The following is an 8,239-nucleotide window of genomic DNA, read 5'->3' on the forward strand; positions in this document are numbered from 1 at the left end:
GTTAAAATGTTAGTGTCTAGGCTTAGAATATTATTCTAGTGCACATATTAAGAAAGTCTTAGAGAAACTTATGGCCTTGTTTGGTTTGGTGGTATCTTCTGATGATGGCAAATACACTGTAGATTTTGAAATAAAGCTTCTTCCAAATATTCTGAAACCATAAGGACCTTATATTGCACCTTATCCAATGGAAGCAAGTGAGAAAGGAAACCAAAGAGGATACAACCAAAGAGAATCCTTGTCAGGATCCCTGGGTGGCTCAGAGGTTTGGCACCTGCCCTCAGCCCAGGGCATGATCCTGGAGTCCCGGGATCGGGTCCCACATCAGGTTCCCTGCATGGAGCCTGCTTCTCCCTCTGCCTGTGTCTCTGCCTCCCTCTCTCTCTCTCTGTGTTTCTCATGAATAAATAAATAAAATCTTGAAAACAAAAAACAAAGGTACTTATCATACCCTCGATGGCTCCAATGCTGCTGAAAGCCAAGGACTCAATAGCAATAGAGGCTGTCTGAAGGGTTAGAAAAACAATGGAAAGAGAGCAACTTCAACCTCTGATTCAATAATTGCTTTTACACTGTTCTGAACTCCATATAGCTATACATGCTTTCTTTGCCTATCTTTTTACAACAATAATCTTTTATTCTATTTTTATGAGAAGGGCAGATACTCAAACCAAAAGGTAAAACATATTCATTCGATACATAATTATTGAGCACCAACTTTGTGCCAGGCTCTGTGTGGCTCTGGGAAAGGTCAGTGCTCTGAAACACCTTAGTGTCTGTAAGGAAAGAGAAAGAGTCAGAGAAAGAGAGACAGAGAGGAAGAGAGAAGCTTTTAAAGAAAGTTACACTACAATGAAGAAAATACTCCTAGCATAAGAGAACTCTGAAACCAAGGAAGCAAATGACTGTGTCTAGAAGTGTCCAGAACTTTCTAAAGGCAGTAACAATTGAGTGGGTCTTATAGCATGAGTAAAAAGTTCATTCAGGAAAAAAGAGGACAAAAGGGCATCCCCCGGTGGCCCAGCAGTTTAGCACTGCCTTCAGCCCAGGGCGTGATCCTGGAGATCCGGGATCCAGTCTCATGTCACGCTCCTTGCATGGAGCCTGCTTCTCCCTCTGCCTGTGTCTCTGCCTCTCTCCCTCTGTGTCTCTCATGAATAAATAAATAAAATCTTAAAAAAAAAAAAAAAAAAGAGGACAAAGGGCATTCCAAGATACAGCACCAAGAGCAAAGGCACAGGTGGGTCTAAGGCAGCATGACTTCTTCAGGGATGATAAAGAGTTTGCTGTGGCTAGAGACATGAGGCCTATGGAAGGTTATGAGAAGAGAAAAAGGAAAAAAGTATGTAGGCACCAGACCCTGAAGTCCCACCACTTTTGCAGGTTTGGGGCACTTTTAAGGATTTCTTTTTTTTTTAAGATTTTATTTATTTATTCATAAGACACACACACATACAGAGAGAGAGAGAGGCAGAGATAGGCAGAGGGAGCAGTGGGCTCCGTGCAGGGAGCCCGACGTGGGACTCGATCCTGGGTCTCCAGGATCAGGCCCTGGGCTAAAGGCGGCGCTAAACCGCTGAGCCACCCGGGCTGCCCGCTTTTAAGAATTTTAAGAGTGATACTATTATAGATCTACCAGTGACTGCGTGACTTAGTCAAGTTACTTAACTCTCCGCATCAGTTTCTTCCTTGTAAAATGAGGATACTGACTGCTAAGAGGCTCTAAGGAAGTCTGTTAAAAAGATTAAATAAGAGAATAGCTAAAATAAGTAAGATTAATAGCAATTAAGAAATAAATTAAGATAAATAGCAATAAGCACATAAAGATGTGTTTAACATCATTGGTCATTAGGGAAATGCCAATCAAAATCACAGTAAGATACCACTTCACATCCAGTAGGATCACTACGACAAACATACACACAAATAAGAAGAGTTGGATCTGAACATATCAGAACCTTCATATAGTGCTGGTGAGAAATGTGAAATGATGCAGCCATTTTGGAAAACAATCTGGCAGGTTCCTCAAATGATTAAACATAGAATTACCAGTGACCCTGCAATTCCATGCCTAGGTATATATCCAAGAGAAATGAAAGTAAATGTCCCCACAGAAATCTGTATACAAATGTTTGTAGCAGCATTACTCATAATAGCTAAAAGATGGAAACAACCCAAATGTCCACCAACGGGAAAATGGAACATCCATACGATGGACTGTTATTTAACCTTTTTTTTTTTTTTTTTTTAAGATTGTATTTATTTACTCATGAGAGACACACACAGAGAGGCAGAAACACAGGCAGAGAGAGAAGCAGGCTCCATGCAGGGAGTCTGATGTGGGACTCAATCCCGGGTTTCCAGGATCATGCCCTGGGCCGAAGGCAGGTGCTAAACGGCTGAGCCACCCAGGGATCCCCTGTTATTCAACCTTAAAAAGGCATGAATTACTGGCACATGCTAAAGCACGTGAACTTTGAAATGTTGCACTAAGTGAAAGCCGCGAGGCACAAAAGACCATAGATTTTATGACTGTATTTAGATGAAATGTCCACCATGGGCAGATGACAGAGACAGAGTAGGTTAATGGTTGTCATGGGTCTAGGGAGATTTGGAATGGGGAGTGACTACTAATGGGTAAGAGGTTTCTTCTTCTTTTTTTTTTTTTTTTTTTTTAATGAGAGTCATCGTGAGAGTTTATTTTATTTATTTATTTATTTATTTTTATGATAGTCACACACAGAGAGAGAGAGAGAGAGGCAGAGACATAGGCAGAGGGAGAATCAGGCTCCATGCACGGGGAGCCTGACGTGGGATTCGATCCCGGGACTCCAGGATCTCGCCCTGGGCCAAAGGCAGGCGCCAAACCGCTGTGCCACCCAGGGATCCCCGAGGTTTCTTTATACTATGGTGAAAATGTTCTGGAATCAGAGGGCGGTAATGGTTGTGCAGCTCTATGAATACACTAAAAAACACTGAATTGTACACTTTGTTTTTTAAATTTTTATTTATCAATTTATTTGAGAGAGAGAGAGAGAGAGCAAGTGTGTGTGTCTGTGCAGGGGTGGAGGGAGGGGAGGTGGGATAGAGGAGAGGGAGGAGAGAATCCCAAGTAGATTCCCCGCTGAGTGCAGAGCCCCAAGCAGGGCTCAAACCCACGTCCCTGAGATCATGACCTGAGCTGAAACCAAGAGTCAGCCATTTAACCAACTGAGCTACTCAGGCGCCCCCTGAATTTACACTCTAAAAGGGTGAATTTTATGACATGTGAGTTACATCTCCATGAAAATAGCCACTATTTAAATGTTCACTTGGCACTGTGGTAAACATTGTACACTCATTGTTGTCCTCCCAACAGCTTCATCAAGGAGGGAGGAGCTGCTGTGATCCACATCATATAAAGAAACTGAGGCATAGAGAAATTTTTCAAAAATTTCCAAGATTAGGGACACCTGGGTGGCTCAGCAGCTGAGTGTCTGCCTTCGGCTCAGAGCATGATCCTGGAATCCCGGGATCAAGTCCCGCATCGGGCTCCCTTGCATGGAGCCTGCCGCTCCCTCTGCCTATGTTTCTACCTCTCTCTCTCATTCATGAATAAATAAATAAAACAAAATTTCCAAAATTGCACAGGATCAAGTGAACAGAGATGAATTCTGGCTGGCTGACCCAAAACCCAAGTCTTGCATTCTTCTAACCATAGCGTGTGCACAATGCCTGGCGTGCAGCTAGGGCTCAATTAAATATTAGGTATCATCATTACAATGATCCAATTCATGTATCCAGAGGAAAACTTGAGACAGCATGGAGGAAGAGAAACAGTGGGAAAGACAGGGCCAGAGAGACCAATTTAAAGCTTGATGTAATTGTCAAAGCAAGATGCAGTGAGGAACTGAACTAAGGCAGTAGAGATGTAGGAAGGAGCACAAATAGGAACTACACACAAAGAAAGAATTGTCCTAGAAGTTGGGTCGGTTACAATGTGGTAATATTTACATCCACAGTACATTAACATAACTTGCGTTCATACCAGTACTCAAGTCATTAGGAAAAGTTTAAGTTGGAGTGCCTGGTGGCTCAGTTGCTGATGTGCCCAACTCTTGATTTCAGCTCAGGCCATGTGATCTCAGGGTTATGAGATCAAGCCCAGGGTAGGGCTCTCTGCTGGGTGTGGAGCCTGCTTGGGATTCTTTTTCTCTCTCCCTCAGCCCCTCCCCATCCTCTCTTAAAAAAAAAAAAAAAAAAGGCTGTGGGTTGCAATACCATCCCTTTTAAGATATATAGTCATTAAACTAGAATTTACTGTGTCCCATCAGGGTCACCAAAACAATCTCATTAGCCTCCTTAGCAAAAATCCCTGAGTCATAAAGAACTTGCGCTATTAGCATGGTAATTGTATTCTTCGGTGGATGAACATCTTTTAACCTTGGAAATATTTAGAATTAAGTATTAAAACATTTAAGAGAATCAAAACCATAGCTAGGACAACCCTCACTGAGAAGTTGGCATTTAAGTCAAGTCCAAAGGAGGTGAGATAGTCATGTGGTATCAAGGGGAAGAGTGTTCCAGGAAGATGGAATGGCAAAGGCTTTAAGGTGCAGCAGGCTAGGACTGAGAGAACAATGAGAAACGGAGTCAGAAAGGAGGGGCAGACTGTGTGGTAGATAGGACATCACAGAGTCAGCTTTTCTAAGGCCTTCGCTTTTAATATGAACAAGATGGAACCAATGAACATGGAGAGGCACTGACATTCCTGAGCAAAGAAGTGACAAAAACTTCACTCAAAGGGGTCAAAAAACCTTACAGCAAATCCTTTAAATATTATTAACATGTAATTATGTCACTGAAAGGGTTAAGCCTATTAAACAGAAACCCAGTTTTCAATAGAAAATAAGACTTAAATTATAGAAGATGAATCAAGTATTTGAAGTTCTAGAAATCTACATGATCTGGAAGGAGCCCAGGTACTCAGGATGCCTTCTGCTGACATCTTGTAGCCTAATCCGTGTGTGCCCATTTGGCCAAGGGGTGCAGGTTAGATTATCACTTCCCATTTATCACTGGTGTAGCCAGGGAGGTTCCCAGGAATAAAGATATCTGATCTGCCCTTATCAGTGAGGAGCTCATGCTCCAGGGGTCCCCACAAACCCACCCATACTTGAGGCTTGTGGAAGGTAGGACTAGAGAGGAAATTTGAGCCTTCATTCTCCCATTGCGCATTTTGGACGTTTTCTGACTAAAGATCAATGAAGATTTTTATTTATTTTTATTTTTTTTAAAGATTTTATTTATTTATTCACGAGAGACACAGAGAGAGAGAGGGGCAGAGACACAGGCAGAGGGAGAAGCAGGCTCCATGCAGGGAGCCCGATGTGGGACTCGATCCCGGGTCTCCAGGATCACAGCCTGGGCCAAAGGCAGGCGTTAAACCGCTGAGCCATCCAGGGATCCCCCTCAATGAAGAATTTTAGACCAGGAAAGCAAAGTGACCGACCTGCTTTCCAGAAGACTCTGGAGGTGACTTTAGGAGGAAATGAAGAACAAGAACAGGAGGCTTTGGGAGCCTGCCATGGCTCACCTTCTGGTTTAAGGGTTACATTCTGCACTTAATGCAATTCCTCATCTAGAAAGTCGAACAACCCATCGACCTGACTGTTTTATGTGAAATTAGGTGAGATAATTCATATAAGTGAAGACCCTCTATTTACTAAACAAAGTTCCGCAAACAGAAACGTGTATTGAGAACAGAATACGGACATGTGTAGCTTAAAGCCTACTAAGTGGGAATCTTCCAAAGATCCCTTAAACGAAAACTAACACAATGTTATATATCAATTATATCTCAATTTTTTTTTTAAAGAGAGAGAAAAAGGAAAGACAGGGAAAAAAGAGAGAAAAGAGAAAAATGAGATCAAGAAAGGAAAGAAGGAAGGAAGGAAGAAAAGAGAAAGAAAAGCTAACACGTCTTGGAAAGCTGTGGAGTCTGGCTATTGGCACAATCAATGCTAAATAAGCGCATTGGAAGGGGAAGGAGCCAAACCGCTAACTAACTTACAAAAGAGCCAGTCTACACGGGTAGAAGGTGCGTTTGTGCGGTTCCGTCATAAACCAAAAAAATTATGGCTCATTATGTGTTAGATGTAGCAAGTCAGCCTTCGGCTCCGAGTCCGGATCTGTTGCATCACGGTATGAAACCAAAGGATGGAGGATGGAGGAGCAACTCGGACCACTGCCCAAGGAGCCGCCCTCCCGAGGAAGCGCCGGGACGCCGGGGAGCAGCCCCGGGCCCCCGGGCCGCCCGGCCCCCGCCGCCCCCCGCCGCCCCATTGGGCGGGCCGCCCGTCACTCGCCGCGCAGCCCGGGCCCGCCGGCCGCCGACCCTCCGCCAGTCCGCCGCGCCCGACGGCTCCACACACGCCGGGCGCCGGCCCCGCGCCGCCTTCCCGCCTTCCCGCCGCCGCCGCCAGGAGGCTCCGCGCGCCTTCCCGCCTTTCCCCGCGCCGGGCTCGGGCCGGGCCGGGCGAGGCGGGCGCGGGCGGCGACGGCGCGGCCATTGTCCCGCAGCCCCTCCCGGGCGCGCAGGAGGCGCTGGCCGCGGGGAGGGGCGGCCGCGGGCTCCCGAGCCGGTGCGCCCCGGCGCCCGCCCGGCCCCGCGGGCCCCCGCGCCCGCCGCTCGCGCCCGCCTTTGTGGCCGTGCCCAGCCCCTCGGAGCCGGCGCGCCGCCGCCGCCTCTGCCGCCGCCTCTGCGCCCGGGGCTGCAAATGGCGCCCGGCCGCCTCTGCGCGTCCCGCCGCCTGCCCGGCCCGGGGACGTCTGGGGGCGCCGCGCCCGGGCCGCATCCCGCCGCCGCCCGCCGCCGCCCTCCGCCCGCAGCCAGGCTCGCGGCCCGTCCCGACAGCCCCGACGCCCCGCCCGCCCTCCGCCCGCGCCGCGCGCAGCCACTTACCGCGGGCCGCGGCGCACCGGCGGGTCGCGCGCGCGGGCTCGGGGAGGATTCCTGGCCCTCCGCAGGGGAAATACCCACTTTCGAAGCCGCTCCTTTGCGCCCTAAAACAAGTAGCCCCAACGTGAGAGAAACAAAAGGTATTTGCTGACGTGGGCGTTGGATAGAAACGCCCGAGGGCTGGGGACACAATTAAAGGGGCAACGCACAGATTTCAGGCACCAACCAGCAGCTTCGCCCACTCCCCCTGCCCTCGCCTACACCCCGCTGCACCCTCCAGAGGCTCCGGGGTGCCCGGGTTCCCTGGCAGTTGACTACGGAATCATTATTTAGTCAGGAGCTTAAATTTAAAATTGTACTTTACGTTGGGAAAGGCGCCTCCGGAGGGCAGAAGGGCTGGATTTCTAGGATCTGGGGAATTTGGTTTAGGAAAGAGGGAGGGACTTAGGCGTGCCCACAATTACTGTATAAATACATGTGACATTATTGTACTTAAGTTTAGCAACGTCAAATGTAAGCGATTTCCACACAATTTTTCCCTCGATTGAAGCACTTGTTTTGGTTGTGGGTAACCTTTTCTAAAACCTCTACAGGTCACAAGCGTTTTATCTGAAGAGGAAAACCCAGAAAATCTGAGATAAGGGAAAATAAGTCTTGCTTAAGTCGAGAGAAAATATAAAACTAGTAAAAAGAGCAGGTTTTGTGTTTTCGAATACAAAAATTCATTGTATGCCGACTTTCTTTTGACATATTTATGACCATAAGTGCAAACAGGTTATATGTTTGCTAAAGTCTTAAATCAGTGAATTTTCACGGCAGCTACAGAAACTTGAATTCTAGAAATTAGTTTCCAGTGTCTTATGCTGAATCAGGTCCTGAAAAGCACTGTGTGTCATAAAACTGGAAAAAAAAAAAAGAAGCCAAAACCTTTCATTTTTGTATGGCTGCCTCTTCTATGTCACACTCAGTCAAATGGGACAAAGTTTATTGCTTTGGTTCCATCAATAATTAGGTATGCATCTTGAGGATTGCATGCTCTATGAGAGGGAGTCAGAGTATTCACAATGATCTCCTAATGTCACTTCCTTATTCCTGTAGAGGTATTTTGCTATTTAGCTGCATTTCCTCACATTCTGAACAGGTAAATGGAAAACATGTTTGAAAACCACTAAGTATCAGGAGGGTTGGACGTGCTCAAGCTACTCTGCAAGCAACCCCTATGAGAATTCTCCCAGAAAAACCTGGGCATTGTTATAGCACAAGGTTTTATTTCAGCCTTAATTAAAACATGCAAAAGAG

General features: G+C 46.7%; 1 protein-coding gene across 3 annotated transcripts in view; it reads right to left on the reverse strand.

The window, feature by feature from the left end:
* ZBTB8A (zinc finger and BTB domain containing 8A) overlaps nucleotides 1–7,354 on the reverse strand; it is a 66,245-nt gene extending 58,891 nt beyond the window's left edge. Inside the window, exons 1-2 of one of the 3 annotated variants that reach the window (XM_038531221.1) lie at nucleotides 7,305–7,354; nucleotides 6,944–7,044 (exon numbers count right to left, since the gene is read on the reverse strand). The gene's annotated coding sequence lies outside the window, so the exon portion shown is untranslated. Of the gene's footprint in view, nucleotides 1–6,052; nucleotides 6,217–6,943; nucleotides 7,045–7,304 lie in introns of those variants that run through there. The other 2 variants (XM_038531223.1, XM_038531222.1) reach the window with 2 other exon arrangements.
* Nucleotides 7,355–8,239: the final 885 nt, after the last annotated feature.

The sequence above is a fragment of the Canis lupus genome, chromosome 2 (genome assembly GCF_011100685.1).
Source record: "Canis lupus familiaris isolate Mischka breed German Shepherd chromosome 2, alternate assembly UU_Cfam_GSD_1.0, whole genome shotgun sequence".
NCBI classification, from domain to species: domain Eukaryota; kingdom Metazoa; phylum Chordata; class Mammalia; order Carnivora; family Canidae; genus Canis; species Canis lupus.